Source organism: Sciurus carolinensis, unplaced genomic scaffold, assembly GCF_902686445.1.
Source record: "Sciurus carolinensis unplaced genomic scaffold, mSciCar1.2, whole genome shotgun sequence".
Classification (NCBI taxonomy): Eukaryota; Metazoa; Chordata; class Mammalia; order Rodentia; family Sciuridae; genus Sciurus; species Sciurus carolinensis.
This window is the reverse complement of record NW_025920218.1, coordinates 424,599-440,498: the sequence shown is the minus strand read 5'-3', so window position 1 is coordinate 440,498 and position 15,900 is coordinate 424,599. Positions and strand designations below refer to the sequence as shown.

At 40.6% G+C, this 15,900-nt stretch overlaps 3 pseudogenes; 1 reads left to right on the top strand and 2 right to left on the bottom strand.

Annotated features, from left to right (window-relative positions):
- Positions 1-3,065: 3,065 nt before the first annotated feature.
- Positions 3,066-4,688, bottom strand: LOC124975172 (ATP-dependent RNA helicase DDX19B-like; annotated as a pseudogene).
- A 6,734-nt stretch (positions 4,689-11,422) lies between these two features.
- LOC124975167 (olfactory receptor 2T7-like) lies at positions 11,423-12,354 on the bottom strand (annotated as a pseudogene).
- Positions 12,355-13,852: 1,498 nt separating this feature from the next.
- LOC124975166 (olfactory receptor 2T7-like) overlaps positions 13,853-15,900 on the top strand; it is a 4,832-nt pseudogene continuing 2,784 nt past the window's right edge.

The following is a 15,900-nucleotide window of genomic DNA, read 5'->3' as shown; positions in this document are numbered from 1 at the left end:
TGAAGGATCCTTATAAAAGAGCTGAAGGCTAAAGTGAGCACCTGCTTGCCCTTCCATACTTTCTACCATGTGAGGACATAGTGTCCTTCCCTCAAGAGCACCAACAAAAGTACCATCCTGGGTGCAGAGAGCAGTCCTCATCAGACATCAGCCTTGCTGGCACTTTTTTTTTTTTTTTTTTTTTGCGGTGCTGGGGATTGAACCCAGGGTCTTGTGCTTGCAAGGCAGGCACTCTACCAACTGAGCCGTATCCCCAGCCCCCTGCTGGCACTTTGATCTTGGATTTTCCAGCCTCCAGAACTGTGAGAAATAAATTTCTGTTCTTTATAAGTTACCTAGCCTCAGGTATTTCATTTTAGTAGCACAAATGGACCAAGACACTGTTTAAACAATCATATCTTCATTTTCTATCTACAGAAACTTTTCTCTACCCACAGAGCCAGGCTGCTGCTTGTCTCCCTACCCCTCCAGTGTACTTCTATCATCCTGGTGAATTTGCTTTAGTCTTAATATTCCCTTCCCCTGCCTAGGGCGCTCTTCTTATTACTTGGAATCTTGCTTTTCTCTTATTTGCAAACTCCATTCCTTCACAAAATTTTCTCTATCAGAAATCCTTACCTTCAGGTCACCACTGATACTTTATATGGAATATTCTACATGTTAAATAAGAAACGAGATGTAAACGACAGAGAAAAACTATCTCCAAGCCCACAAAACCAGGTCATAACTCGCCTAAGAAACATGTGAGTCTTCACTTATAACTAATATCAGCAACCAAAAACATACTGCTGTTTTCTTTGCATATTCATGAATGAGAACATGTCTTACTTAACATCAATAAAGATACATCAAATGATTTGTTCTTATGCATACAGCTAATGTATGATACAAAAGATCCTAATAAAATCCATTGTTTATGGATAATGAACATCCAGAATTTTCTACTGGACCAAAATTTTCTTTTCCTGAGTTTCTCTTTTAGGGCACAGTTTATCATTCCATAAATAAAATCAGTAAAAGAATCTCTGGGGACCAAAATTCTCTAATTTCCATACACTTACATCACTGAGGTCTCCGGGCTGCACAAGGTCATGGAAGCAGCTGTGGACCACTGAGCCCTGGAGACAGGCACTGGCAGGAAATGAATATGGACTGTGAAGGGACATGGCCCAGTGACACTGGGGTGATATTCCAGAACCATCCACAGTAGTGGGTGTCTTGACTTTTTAAAAGATGCATAATCTTTCAGTAGTCTCCCGAGTAAAATGCATTTAAACTGAAACTAATGCACATATTTCATAGACTCCATGAAACCCATCCAGTGAATTCTCAGAGGTCTAAGACCCCCGGTTAAGAACTATTATCTATACTTCCACCAGAAACCCATTTAGTCCTACTATTGAAGAGTCAGTTGCATACCACTTCCCATTTTCCTTCTCAGACTTGGGGCTGCAATAGTAGATGAATCGTACCTATTGTGAGGAGTGGAGTCAGCCTGCAGCCTAGTGAGGAGTCTATTTCTTTAATTATTGTCCTTGTTTTTAGTTATTTTAAAGTTGGTCCACAAGACTTCAGGGGACTATAACATTTCTTTTCTTCTTACAAGACTCCTAAGACAGGTCAACATTGACCAGAAGCACAGAGAAAACTACACCGTAAAGTACCCACTGGGGAATGTGTCAGAATTGGCAGTCTGTCAGTCTCTCCATAATGTCAGATTAAGGAAAGCACCAGGAGGCTGATATTGGGCCCCTTCCCTCTCCAGGTGACAGAACTGGCCTTAAAACAGATGCTTCAAAGAAAATCTGGGATTAGAATCATTCTAATCACATAAAAGTCTTCTACCAAGGCCAGAGGTACAGCTCATGGTTGAATGCTTGCCTAACATGTGCAAGGCCTTGGGTTTGATCCCCAGAACCACATAGAAAATAATAATAACAATTGAAAAATTCCTCTTCCAGGTCCTAGATAAAGTACATTCCATATCAAGGCCAAAGAGCTGAAGAGGACTCCTTTTGGTTGGGGGTCTCAGACTGCTCTTGCAACTGAGTTTCCTCTCATCTTTGCTCTGTCACTCTGGATACCAACAGCCTTGGCAAGGTGTGAGGGAGTGTCCACTCCTATTCTTTGCTCTAACTGTTCTACACACAGATGCCAGGTAAGGATGGAGCAAAGACCTTGACAGTTACGTGTGCCTTGGATAGATGAAAGGCTGTAGTCCATCTAGTCCCTCAGTTGCACCTGCTTGTGTATTCCAGGCACTGTGAAAACAGATGTTCAGAACCTCTTTACAATCAAGATGCCAAATATCTGTAATCATTCCCCAGACCAAACTTGTCTTCCAGATCCGGAGGCAAAGAAAGAATTTGTGACTATTGCTGAAGCTGCCTTGAGGCTGGCCATTAGAAACCTGAAACCACAATTTTCACTGAGGATTCAAACCCCAGACCACCTTTTATTTGCTTGGGCTAAGAATCAAGGGAATGCAAAAAATATGCTGCAAGTGCCAGTGAAACCAAGTTTTGTGGCAAGCTAGGTCTACCACCATTTCTCCACGGTGACTTCTCCACAGACTTGCCCAAGCACAAGCAAAGGACTCACCAATAATCCAATGTACACTATACACAGATCAAACCTGCTGAAAAGAGCTGGTGATGGTCCTGAGACACAAGCCTGCATACAAAGGCCCAGAGGCTGGCATTTTTGTCCATCACAGCAAATACCTTCCTAATGTGGGCATTAGGACAAAATGCAGATGAGCTATTCGACACCAAGTCAGTCCAAAACAGCAGTTCATAATTCTCCTCTGCCGCCTCATGGTGGCCTCCAGACACCATGGCAAAGCATAAGACCTATCTACTGTTGGAGTCCTCTCCCTCTGTAATCCCTCTTCATGTCTATTCTGTCATTTCCACAAGGGCTGGAGGCTGGCCCCCAAACTCCAAGGCACAGAACAGGCAGGAATTTCTGCAGGGGATCTTGGATAAGTAATTAGCCACAATATCTAGATTAGGGTAATGATGAGAGAAACGCTGGCCAAAAAACTGACGGAATTTCCAAAAGGTAAATTTCTGTGTATTCACACCTAATCTTCCACAGTGGTGTAAACAAATTTTCTACCATCCCTCATTATTTGCACAAATTTTTGTCCAGTCCAAACGTAATTTAAAGTGAGGTAGGTAGCTTCTCTCCTCATGCCTTTGTCTTTGTGGTGACAGTTGAGGCCTCTGCCATGAAAGCACTCATCTCCTGGGCAGGGGCAGCCCATGGGTGGGCACCAGTGGCTGGTAGAGCTTCTCAGTTGGCTATTTTCTCAATCTCATCCAAATCATCCGTGTCCAGTCTTTCTATCTTCTTATTAAAATGCTCCTGGATTCTGTTCAGGATGTTCATGCTGTGCTTGCTGTCGACCATGTTCACGGCCAGGCCCCTCTTGCCAAAGTGGCCAGTGCACCCGATCCGGTGCAAGTAGGTCTCGTTGTCTGGGTTCCCGTCCTTGTCCACAGGAAGATCAAAGTTGATGACGACAGACACTTGTTCAACATTGATACCACGAGCACACACGTTGGTGGTCACCAGAACCTTCTCTTTGCCCTCTCGGAAGCGCTCGATCACAGCAGCCCTCTGCTCCACCATCATTTCTCCACTCAGCAGAGCCACCTGGTGGCCTTCTTTTGAGAGCTCTGCTGCCAACCAACTAGCTGTTTTGCGGGTATGGCAGAAGATCATGGCTTGAGCGATGGTGATGGCCCCATACAGGTTGCACAAGACCTGGAACTTCTCGTCTCTGTTATTGCACAGGATGTAGTACTGCTTGATGGTGTCCAACGTCTCCTCTTCACGCTTCAGTTTGATAACATTAGGGTCTGGGACCACTTTCTGGGCAAATTTCCACACAGAGTCTTCAAAGGTGGCAGAGAAAAGCAATATCTGGCAGTTCTTGGGCAGCATCCTCTGGATACGGATGCTCTGGTCTTGGTGTCCCTGAGTGGCTATCATCACATCAGCCTCATCCAGAACAAACACCTTGATCCTCTTGGGATCAATGAACCTGAGCTTGGAGCACCAGTCCAGGATGGTCCCAGGGGTACCAATAACAATCTGCTCACTGATCTTCTGACCTCTTTCCAATTTATTGCCTCGAACAGCATAAGCTAGCCTCAGTTCAGGGTAAAATTTGCCCATCTGTTCAATCACTTTTCCTGTTTGAAGAGCGAGTTCATATGTAGGAGAGAGGCACAGACACTGGGGGTATGTGTTTGCAGGTTCTACTTGGCTGAGCATAGCCAACACAAAGGCAGCTGTTTTACCAGTACCAGACTGAGACTGGGCAATTAAGTTCTGTGGGGGTTCAGCAAGCATCAAAGGCAATGCGTTCTCTTGAATTTTTGATGGACGGTTGAAACCCATGGCATAGACTCCTTGGAGAAGCTGTGGTTTCAGTTGAAGCTCTTCAAAAGACTTCACTGAGTAGAGCGGGGAGTTGGGATCCCGCTGCAGGACTTCCACTTGGTTAGTGTTATCCACAAGGTTGCTTTGGATCAGTTTGTTGAGTAAAGACTGGGCAGCTCTATCTTCTTTCTCTTCTTCATCTGTTTTCTCTGCATTAGCACTGGTCTTGACAACAGCACCGACTCGGCCGCCGCTTCCTGCTCATCCACTGCCAGGGTCCATGAGTCGGTGGCCATGGTCCCCAGCGCAGGCGAGACCTGGCCGCGGGCAGGCGCACCAGAGTGTGCCGCCATTGAGTGCACAGTTCTAATGAAAGAAGTTGTAGGGAAAAAAGGGAGAGTTGAAACAGGTGTAAATATTTGATGTCTTCATAGACCTGACAAACTGCTGTACTTTCCTAAACTCATACAAAACAAAAAGTGAAGAAGTATAATGCAGAAAACTAAATTATACATAAAGTCATTAAACCTCACCCTTCACTTCTTTTTAGATATTTTTAATTGTAATTGGACACACTACCTTTATTTTGTTTATTTTTATGTGGTGCTGAGGATCAAACCCAGTGCCTCACACGTGCTAGGCAAGTGCTCTACCACTGAGCTGCAACCCAAGCCCACACTTCACTTCTGATTGAGGGATTGCTCCCATTGTCAGTGAAAGCAGAGGCAAAATAAAAAATAAATAAATAAATGAAAGACCTGGTGGCATTATACATTTTGGTCAGAATGTAATTACTTAGCAGTTTGTTCAAAGTTCTTGGGGACATAAAAAATGTCATCCAGCTGCTGAAAATAAGAAATGGTCATGACACACAGCATCCTTGTGAATTCAGAATCTAACCCTCGCATGTGTGGGTGCAGGACCTAGAAGGGGCTCACCACTGGTGCCAATGTATTAATCTGCATAACCCCATCATCCCCAAACTCTCCTGTTGTAGTATTTACTTTGTTTCTTGACCTGTTTTTCCACCAGAGATGCACATGTGGACATAAACCATGGCATTTATTTCTTTTATGAAGTGGTTTTTTAACTGCCTCTTTGAAAGTGTGCTTGACTTGATAAACTCTTTAGCAGGGTTGCAAAATCCCTCTTTTCTAAGATCATATATCCTGGAAAATGTTCTCATGATGGCACTAGCCAGTGATTCTTAAGCAGTAAGTGTCTGTGATGAGAGAGTAGCTGAGCAGCAAGGCTGACACTACTTTGGGCTGTCCAGGAAGCTTGGCTGAATAATAAATTGAGAATCAGTGATGACATTGGTCTTAGCCTTTTCAGCAACTCCATTCTTTCTCAAGAGATGCAGGAAGCATTCAGAAACCTGGGAAATGGGTGTCAGGTCCTAATCATTCAGTTAGAGGGGGAGTAGGGAAAGAAAGGCACATAAGGGTCATCTAGGAGAGTCTGTCTGAGTGATGTTCACAGATGTGTTTAGGGAAGGTTTGCCTAACATACTAAGTATTGATACAGTCACTGTCATTATTGATTCAATATTGAGTGTTCAATGTTAATTACTATTAAATTTAGATCTAATAATCAGACTTTACAGATTTTTGTAGTGTTTTTAACCAAATAAAAATTATTATTTTGGGATCTAAGGCTTGGGGAATCTTAGACACCACACCAAAGCACACCATAAAAGGAAAAAAATCAGGAAATCGGACTTCATCAAAATGTAAAACTTTTGCTCTGTGAAGGATACCATTAAAATAATGAAAAAAACAAAACTGCATGTATGGGAAAAAATGGTAACCTACACATCTGACAAAGGACTTGTATCCTGACAATAAAAAGAACTCACAAAACTTTATGAAAAATATCAATCCAATTATAAAAAGGCAAAGACATGAAAGATGATTCACCAAAGAGGCTGCATGGGTGGAAAATAAAAACAGGAGAAGATCATCAACATGATACACCATTGTAAAAACACAAATTAATGAGGTATCATCGCACACATATCAGAATAGCTAAAATGAAAAATAGGGTCAATACCAAATGCTGATGAGGATAAGGAGAAATTGCATCTGTCAAAAACTGATGGTGAAAATGTAAAATGGTACAGTCAGTCTGGAAAACAGTTTGGCAGTTTTAAAAAATTAAACAGATTTACCATGTTACCCTGCAGAATCACCTCTGGGCATTTATCCCAGAGAAATGAAAATTTCCATCTCCACAAAGCCTTATAAATTAATATCTGTAATAATGTTCCTGTAATAGTCAAAATGTGGAAACAGTTCAATTGTTCTTCAGTGTGGAAATGGGTAAACAAACTGGTATATATCCAACCATGGTATATTTACTTAGTCATGAAAAGGAATGAACTGTTGATACATACAATAACTTGGATAGATTTAAAGGTCACTGTCCTGTGGGAAAAAGGCAAATACTTCATGATTCCATCTAGAGAACAGTCTAGAAATGTTATAGAAATAATAGAGATGAAGAGCAGACTTGTGGATGCTGGGAATTAAGAGTGATGAAGAGATTTCACAAGGAATTTCTTTGTGGTAATGGACAATGTATTTGCTTGGGGTGGCAGCTATACAAACATGACATAAAACAACATAGAGTTACACAGAGGTTGTGCCAGTTTCAATTTCCTGGTTTTTATATTGTCCTTTGGTGAGAAATACATGAGACCTCTCCATATTGTCTTCACAACTTCCTATTAATCTGTATTTACTTAAAATTTTAAAGTTATCATTTGGCGTAATTTAAATTTTTTAGAGTTGTTAGTTACAACATGATGTCTTAACTCACTGGTACTAATAGCTATTCATTAACATTAATTTTAAAATATACTGGGGTCTCTTTTCATGAACTTCAGCTATAAAGAGAGAGTGAAGGATTCATATTAGTGAAGATGATCTCTTGGAGAAATTTTAGGTAAAGCACTTATCACTGTATTTGTAACACAGCAAGTCGGCTGTACTTGTGCTATTATTAATGTTGCCTATTGTTTTTATTAAATGTTCTAAGATGGTACTTTTAAAAATATGAAGCAACATAGTTTTAGTTTAATCTCAAACCTTGTAGTTAAATAAAAAATTGAACACTGTGCCCTAATATTTTAATCTAATATCTAGAAACTTGAATTAGGGCCATCTCTTCACTTTTTAAAAAACAGTAGCAAATTCTAAATACAACTTTGGCTACTCCCTTTTAACATCTGACCTTGGTTCACTTAAACTAATTGTAATCCTTTCAGCAAATTGTGATTCTGAAGGGAAAGAAAAAACCTATACTATAGAACATTGGAGGAATTTTTAAAATTATGAGTACATTGTCACCCATCTAAAAAGTGCCTTGTTAGTATTGGTGGCTCAAACTTGATGGTAATTTATTCAAAAGTAGATATGAGTACATAATTTTTAAATTTTTTTCAGAAGCAGGATCAAAAATATTGAATTTAAATGCATTTATGATATATGAATCTTTTGATTTATACATTTAAATATATAAATATATATTTATAAATATATATAAATATATATATAAATATAAATATAAATATAATATATATAAATATAAATATATATAAATATATATACATATATATAAATATATATATATATATATATATATATATATATATATATATATCTTACAATAATAGTGACAGTTGTTCCCCATATGATCAGGTCGATGCCAGGTGCTAAGGGTGCTATGTTCAAAGAGGTCAAGCTCCTCCCCTTTTGTAGCTTATAATCTAGGAAGGATGAAAATATTTGTGACTAATTGTGCATTTCCATGAATGTACATGTTATGCTACTATAATGACAGTTCTGTGTCTATGTGCACTAACTCTACATGTTCTTTTCACTGATGTTTACTCATTAGTTTTAACATAGAAAGCATTCCTGTTGGATCATTTAAATATTACATATCCTATCATGAAAAATGAAAGACAAATGCAGTAACTTCCCCATGACCACAAGTATAAATTGGTCAGAACTGAGATTTAAATTCACGTCTTCTGGTCCTAGGTGTCTTCAGCCCCCTGTCATGAGCAGAGGTGGATGGAGGATGCAGTTTTCCCCAAGAGTGAGATGCAGCAATTGATAATGGACATGGCAGGTGATGGAGGGGAGGAGATCCCCTCACAAGGTATGGGCAGTGCTCACCTGTAGCATGAGAAGAGATCCCCTCCCCAGTTATCTTTCAGTCCTTGGGATTCATCAGTGAGCCTTAGTTTGGGTCTGTCATCTTTTCCATCTTTCACCATGTGAAACCCAGTGATGCTTCCAGGATTGGAATTTGATACTGTCATTTTGTTTTTATTGAATCTACTTTTTTTCTGTTATCATTGTCTGATGTTGTTGTTGCTAACTTTCCATTTATTATAATGACATAAATTTTCCTTTGCAAATAAACCTAGGTAAACATACAATATTTTAAAAATATATTTTAACTGTAGATGGACACAATATCTTTAATTTTTTTATGTGGTGCTGAGAATTAAAACCAGTGTCTCACACATAATAGGTGAGTGCTCTACCTCTAAGCCACAGTGCCAGTTCACAACAGTTTTTAAATCATAAAATAACTCACAGGAAAGTGGCAGGGTTAAATTTGGAATGACCTTGTGAATTGCATTGGACTCCTCCTGTCATTGTGACTTGCCTCCAGGAATTCACCTTTCCTTTATCCCAGGTAGCTCCAAAACCCATTGCATGTTAAGAGATGAATTGCAGTTTCTAAAGAGTACATTCAAATTACTGAGGTATTCCATCCAAGGACTACAATAAGATGATGTATCTGTCTTGATTGGTGAGTTCATTCAGTGTTCCCGAGGCAGGCTGTCCCTTCCTCTGTCTCTATGGATGAGTGATCCTGTCATTGAAACTTTCACTGTGCCAGAACTCTGCTCTTTGGCTTAGTTTAGAATCATCTCTTCATACATATTGACTCTGGCTGAATGTCAAGGCTAATGCTAATACTTTCCTGACAAGCAGTCTGAGTAACTCTGAAGTGGTGGGAGCCACCACATTTAATATGAAAGAACATTTGGATAAAAATCAGTCAAGAAAGAAGAGCCTCTGTGACTCCCCCATACCATTTAGTTATAAATTTTCAATAATACTATTTGCTTTTACAAATACACATTGGACTGAGGTGTAGCTCAGTGGTAGAGCAATTGTCTAGCACACCTGTGAAGCCCTTGTTTTGATCTCCAGAACCACAAAAAAAGAAATGAAAATGAAAAGTAAGAGGAGACATTGGACTTTCTGACAGAGTAAAATGAGATGTAATTATTTTTCACTAAGCTGTTTGAAAAGATAGTTCTAACCTTGTTTTCTAAATTTTAAAATAATTCTCTATTGTAAATTTAACCTTTAATCATCACCACTTGGGTATTGTAGTAAGACTCTGGGAATTGTACTAGAGATTTTATAAATTAATACATGTCAAAAATAATGTCACAAATCACACATTAAAATTCTTTTTTTCTGCTACACTATTCATATCCAAGACTGTCATCTCTATATAAGTCTCCTTATCCTTTCAATCACATTTGATAGAGCTTATGTGCTCTGATTTCTGAGGTGAGGAATTTTAAAATCCATAGTTCTCTGAGGAGCACCACCAAAAGGAAAATATTTGCTTTTTTTTTAATTAACAGAGGGGCAAGAATAAAACATACACCAGGGGTGGAGTTGGGTGTAGCTCAGTGGTACAGTGCATGCTTAGCATGTGCAAGGCTTTGCATTTAACCTCAACACCAAAAGAACAACTACCCCAAGTACTAAAAGAACACAGCAAGCAAATGTGTCTTGTTATCATATCTCAGGCTTTAGCATTAGAACAAGAGTCATCAGTAGTAGCCTTTATTAAGCACTAACTGCATTCTGGTCGCATTGCACAGATTTAATCTCACAGTCTTTCCAGTGGTTATGTGATCTGTAGGGAGACTTGCTAGGTTTTCAAATAAGAAAGTGACAGGGGACCTGGCATGCATTAAGGAGCTCACTGTGAGACAAGCATACAACTGGAAAGTGGTAGAGGGAACAGTTAGGAAGCCACTGCAATGGTGCAGGCAAGAGGTAAGTAAGACTTAACTTCTCTGTCTGCTCTCAGAAGGAAAGGAGAGGCTGGATTTTTTGCAGAAAACTCCATGTGCCTCTAGCTGTTTTCAGGTTAATTTTCCCCAGGGAGGTGCTCTTCCTTGTCTCTGAAGAACTGGGTGTCTCTAATGCTGGCTAACTGACAAATTGGTTTCAAGTCAGAATCAAAGGTAGAGAAAACTACAGTTCTCCAGCAGTGCTAGCATCCCAAACTCTCATGGTATCTGCATCAGAGGAGAAGTGAAAATTGCTGTCGCTGAAATGTGGATGGCATTCCTGCAGAGAGGGCCTCAAATCAGCATGACTTGTCAAAATTACAAACCATTTGAATCAGATACTTTCAACTACCTTTAAAACAGTCTTTTTTTGTTGTTGTTTGTGACAGGTCACTCATTAATATTACTGTTTTGACACCCCATCTGAATATTTTGGCCTTGGAATTCCCAAAATAATACAGAGAGAACAGGGACAGATCCAAGTTCTAGAATCTTTTAAAGATGGATTGATCTCATTGATAAAGAGGATAATCAAGAAATAGGCAAGAAGAAATCAAAAAAGTAAACTTTGACTTAATTTTAACTGAAAAATAAAAACACTACTATAAAACCCTTGCTGTCTAGCCCTCACTACCTATTCTCATTCAGTAATAGGCAGTGAGGACCCTTTGAGGAAAGACAAAGTCTGCAAATTTGAGTTTCAAATTAATGAAAGTTCTCTGCAAGTAGAGCCCTTGAAAACCCCCTTTTGGGTCAAATTTTAGGAAACAAAGGACTTCCCAAAACTCTAATATGAAAACTTCATCACACCTATAGAAACCAGAAGTCTCCAGGCCTAAGAAGGCATCCCAGTCAACAGGGAACCCCAGGCACTGGTGAGGGTTAGGGTTAACAGCAAATGCAATTTCTTTATAAAGTGGTTACCTTTCCCGAGGACAAACACTTCCCGAGAGCCCTCTGCAGGGCTCCTGTGACATCCTTGTTCCTGAGACTGTAGATGAGTGGGTTGAGCATGGGCATGAGGATAGTGTAGAAGTTGGGCACAGCTTTGTCCTGCTCAGTGTTATGGAAAGAGTAGGGCAGCACGTCCATGTAATTGGTAGCCCCATAGAAGAGGCTGAACACCACCATTTGAGAGGAGCAGGTGGCCACTGCTTTGCATCACCCCTCCACCTCACTCATCCTGTAAACAGCAATGAGAATCCTGGTGTATGAGGCTGAGATTACCGAGAAGGGGATGAGGAGCATCAGGATGCAGCAAACATACATGGCTGTCTCTTAAGCTGATTTGTCCCTGCAGGAGAGCTTCAGGAGGGCAGGGACCTCACAGAAATAAAGGTCTATTTCCCAAGAGGTGCAGAAGGGGAACTTCATGGTGACTGGGATGAGCAGGAAACCATCTGCAGACCCTCCCAGGCAGGCTTCCACCAGGATCAGCAGGCAGACACTGTGGTTCATCAGGACAGGGTAGTGCGAGGGTTACAGATGGCTACAAACTGGTCATAGGACAAGAGTCCTGGGAGGAAGAACTCTTCCCCTGCTAAGGTCAGGTAGAGGAAGTGTTGGGAAGTAGTGCACCCTGCAAAGGAGATGGCCCTCTGGTTCTTTGTCTGGTCCAGCAGCATCTTGGGCACAATGGTGGAGGTGTACAGGAAGTTCATGAGGGAGATCTGACTGAGCAGGAACTACATGGGGGTGTGGAATAGGGGGGTCTACACAGATGAGTAGGCTCATGGTGGTGTTGCTGGCTATGGAGATTACAAAGACCAGGAGAATGAGGGCAAATAGAAGTCAGGGGAAGTGGCTGCCACTGAACAATTACAAGAGGGCAAAGTCAGCATACAGGGAGACAGTGCCCCACTCTACAGTGCTGCAGGTTGCACAAAAGAGTAGAAACAAGACTGGAAAATGCCTGGTGGCATCACAATGTAACGCTTTGACAGATCAAGGATTGTGGTTCTGAGCTCATGAAGCTTGGAAGAACAGCCTGAGGAGGTGTCACACCCCACCACAGCATCATCCACTCAAGGACAGGACATGACCTTGCCTTGCTAACTTAAGGTTGTGATGCAGCAAGTCCACCTCCTTTTGTTTAAGGACATTCATCTCTCTCTTTCAAGCACAGTCCTAGCCTGGAGAGGAGCCATTCTGTTGATTAGGGTATAGTGGAGGGTGAAGCAGAGAGTGGCCCTGACCTCCCACTGCACCAGGCTCTGGTCCTCACACTGCAAAGTCAAACCCACATATCAACAGCACATAGTCTGCCTACAGGGAGACCACCACAATGACCTCACCTAATGTGCACCATTCTTGAATGTTTGCACTCTGTAAAATTTGATGCTTAACATATTTATCAGGCACTTAGTATTTCAAGGCAATGACCCTCTGCTGAAATGTAAACCACAGAGCTCTCAGCTGTGAGGAGCAATTCAGAAATCAGCAGCAAAAAAACTGCCAAGGGGGAAGTAATGTTTAGGATCAGGGACTTTTATCTTACATTTTTTCCGCAGAAATCTATGGATTATTAACACAAAACTTACTAACCTGATGAAGTGAATAAATGCAATAATTAATTTGTAAGTTTTAATACAAAAAATGGGAAAGCAAACTGATTTATATAATATTAGAAGTTATTATCTCCCAAGGTATCTGTCTCTTAAATTTGAATTTAGATCATACACATACAGCCATTTCAGTTAAATAATATTTTACCAAATATATGAACACTATGGGTCACTTGATTAGTTTATTTTGACAAAACTGAAGATGTGCTATAACTATACAGTAACTACAGAAGTCTGGTGACTCATAAATATTAAATTATTTTCCCCCATATCTCATAAAATACTGGAGGACTTTCTACCCATGCCACAGAGAAAAATGTGAGACTTAAAGAGAGTCAGAAACTCCTTAGGGCACAGGGCTCTGTGGGAGCAGATCAGTCTAACTGCTCTAGGTTGGTTTTCATGGAGCCAGAGTTGACAGAGAGTACCATGACTTAAACATGAATTAAACCAGTTAATTCATCAATACTTCACCCTGGGTAAGTCAAACCTTTAGGTTCTGAGTGAACCTAAAAGACTGTGCCAGACCTGGTCTCTTCTTGCACAGAGCACAGAGAGGAGAAGTGTGTGTTGCAGGGGTGTCCTTCAAGAATGGCTTTGAGTAGAATCTCCAGGGTTTTGAATTCTCTGACTGGTGCCCAAGTCAGAAAAAGAGGGCAGGACAGGAAGAGCACAGCGCAGTGGCAATGCAAGCTGGAAGTGAAGGCTGCACACATGTGGTCCAACTAGGACCCTTTGTACAGTTTGCCACAGCCACCAAGAATGGATGTCAATCATGGAGAGTGAACCTCAGCTTGCCTCTACTGAGGAGACCACTCCATGTGCACTGTCCAGCTTCCTCACTCCTGAAACAATTGCAGCTTCCCAGCAGAGCTCCTCTCCAGCTGTTTTCCTGATGTAGGCCCCTTTCTATTTTTGCCTTCTTTCTCCCCACTGTGCTCAAACTCAGGGAAAATTAAAGGCAAACACTCAGCAGCAATCCAATGATGGAGAGAGAGAGAGAGAGATGATGGATGGAGAGAGAGAGAGAGAGAGGAGAGAGAGAGAGAGAGAGAGAGAAATGCCTCCTAGTGCTGACCCTCAGCAATTTAATGAGAACAGGCTTTGCAGAGGACTGTGATCATTATTGCATTATAAATCCAGGGCATGGAAGGTGGTCAGTGGAGACTAGACACAGTAACTGCCATTGGTCCATGGAGAATGTCGAAGCCCAGGAGGGAAAATGGTACAGACACCTTGCTATCAGAGCATTGTCCCTGGCCTTGACCATGAACATTCCTGGAGCTGAACTTGCTAATGAGACCCTGTAGACTTTCCACTTCCCAACCTTGCTCACAAAGGGAAGGGAGATTGGGAACTCCATAGTTCCTCAGATTTTAAGAGCATCTTTCTTTCTCTCTATCAGTGTTGTCTCATTTCCTGCATTTAAACAATTACAAAGGAGTATAATAGCACTGAGGAATATATGGAAAGATAAGAAAAAGGGAAGGAATCACCTGGAATACTCCATGAACCAGTACAAAAATTGTTATGTCTATTCATAACTCATACTATTCTATTCTATTCCATTATTTCATTATTTATGATGGTGCTATAGATTGAAAGCCATGCAAGCACTCTACCACTGCACTACACCCCTATGTATAATTTAAAACTTTAGCATATTTTCAGTCTGATATGTAGTTAAGATAACTTTTCTGTGTAGATGTGCAGTGTCTGTTCAGAATACTAGGTTGGTCGACAAGCATATTGCTTCTAAGTTTGCTTATGAGACACTGTATCATGAGGTTGCTCCTCTGGGTAAGTCATGGAAGGTGGGTTATTGGACTTTAGAAGCCCATCACCAAAGTGCTAGAAGAATTGATGACCAGTGATGTCGGCCAACCACAGGGCACACTCAAGGCTTTGTGCTTGCCCAGCACTTAGCAAGAACATCTAAATGTTCATTAATATGATTTTTGTTTCTGACTAAGAAAACCAAGCATATTTTCACATGTATATTTTTCTATTGTTTACTTTTGGATTTCATTGTTCATAACATTTGGCCTCATATATTAGGGATTTCTCAAAATTGGCATGCTCTACTTTATACGATAAGGGCATTCTTTTAAGTGTAATTTTTTTTTTTGTAACTACTTTACCCAAACCATTGCTTTTATTTTGACTTTATTTGATTTTAGGTCAGAGAAGTTCTAAATATTTAAGTAGTTAAACATTTATTTTGTCACTTTTCACTGTGTTTTCTTGAGAAAGTTATTCCCCATATAGATGTTTGATTGATATGCAATATTCTATTTTAATTCAGCTGTCATACTTTTAAAAATATGCAATATTTTAAAACCTTGTGAATTTATTTGGTCTACCTTGAGAACTATGAATCTCTGAGTTCTCTGTAAGGCCAAGGATATAATATATTTGTCCTTTAAGATCATGCCAATGAGACTTAACTTCTAGTTCTGCCAGAGCAAGAGTTCAAGTGAGTGACATACAGGAGCCTCCTGCCCCGTGAGGTGCAGCCCGTCTCTCTGTGAACGTGGAACATGCTATCATGAGAAGTCACTTCTCACTCACTATGAATGTGGGAAATTGGGTAGGAAATGTGAGTTACAAGACACAGGTGAGCTTTAGGTTGGTTTTAGGCAATGTTCTCCAGCAGTGACAGCCACTTTCTGGCATCTCTCCCCAGCTATCCTCATCTCTCCTCTGCAATAGTGGCAGATCCAATAGCAAGGAGTTGGGTTTCTTTGTCTTTCCTCTTTTGGATGTTGTCATTTTCCTGTGAAAAAACTGCTTCTCTGTCAAGATTCAATCCTTGGTGACCTT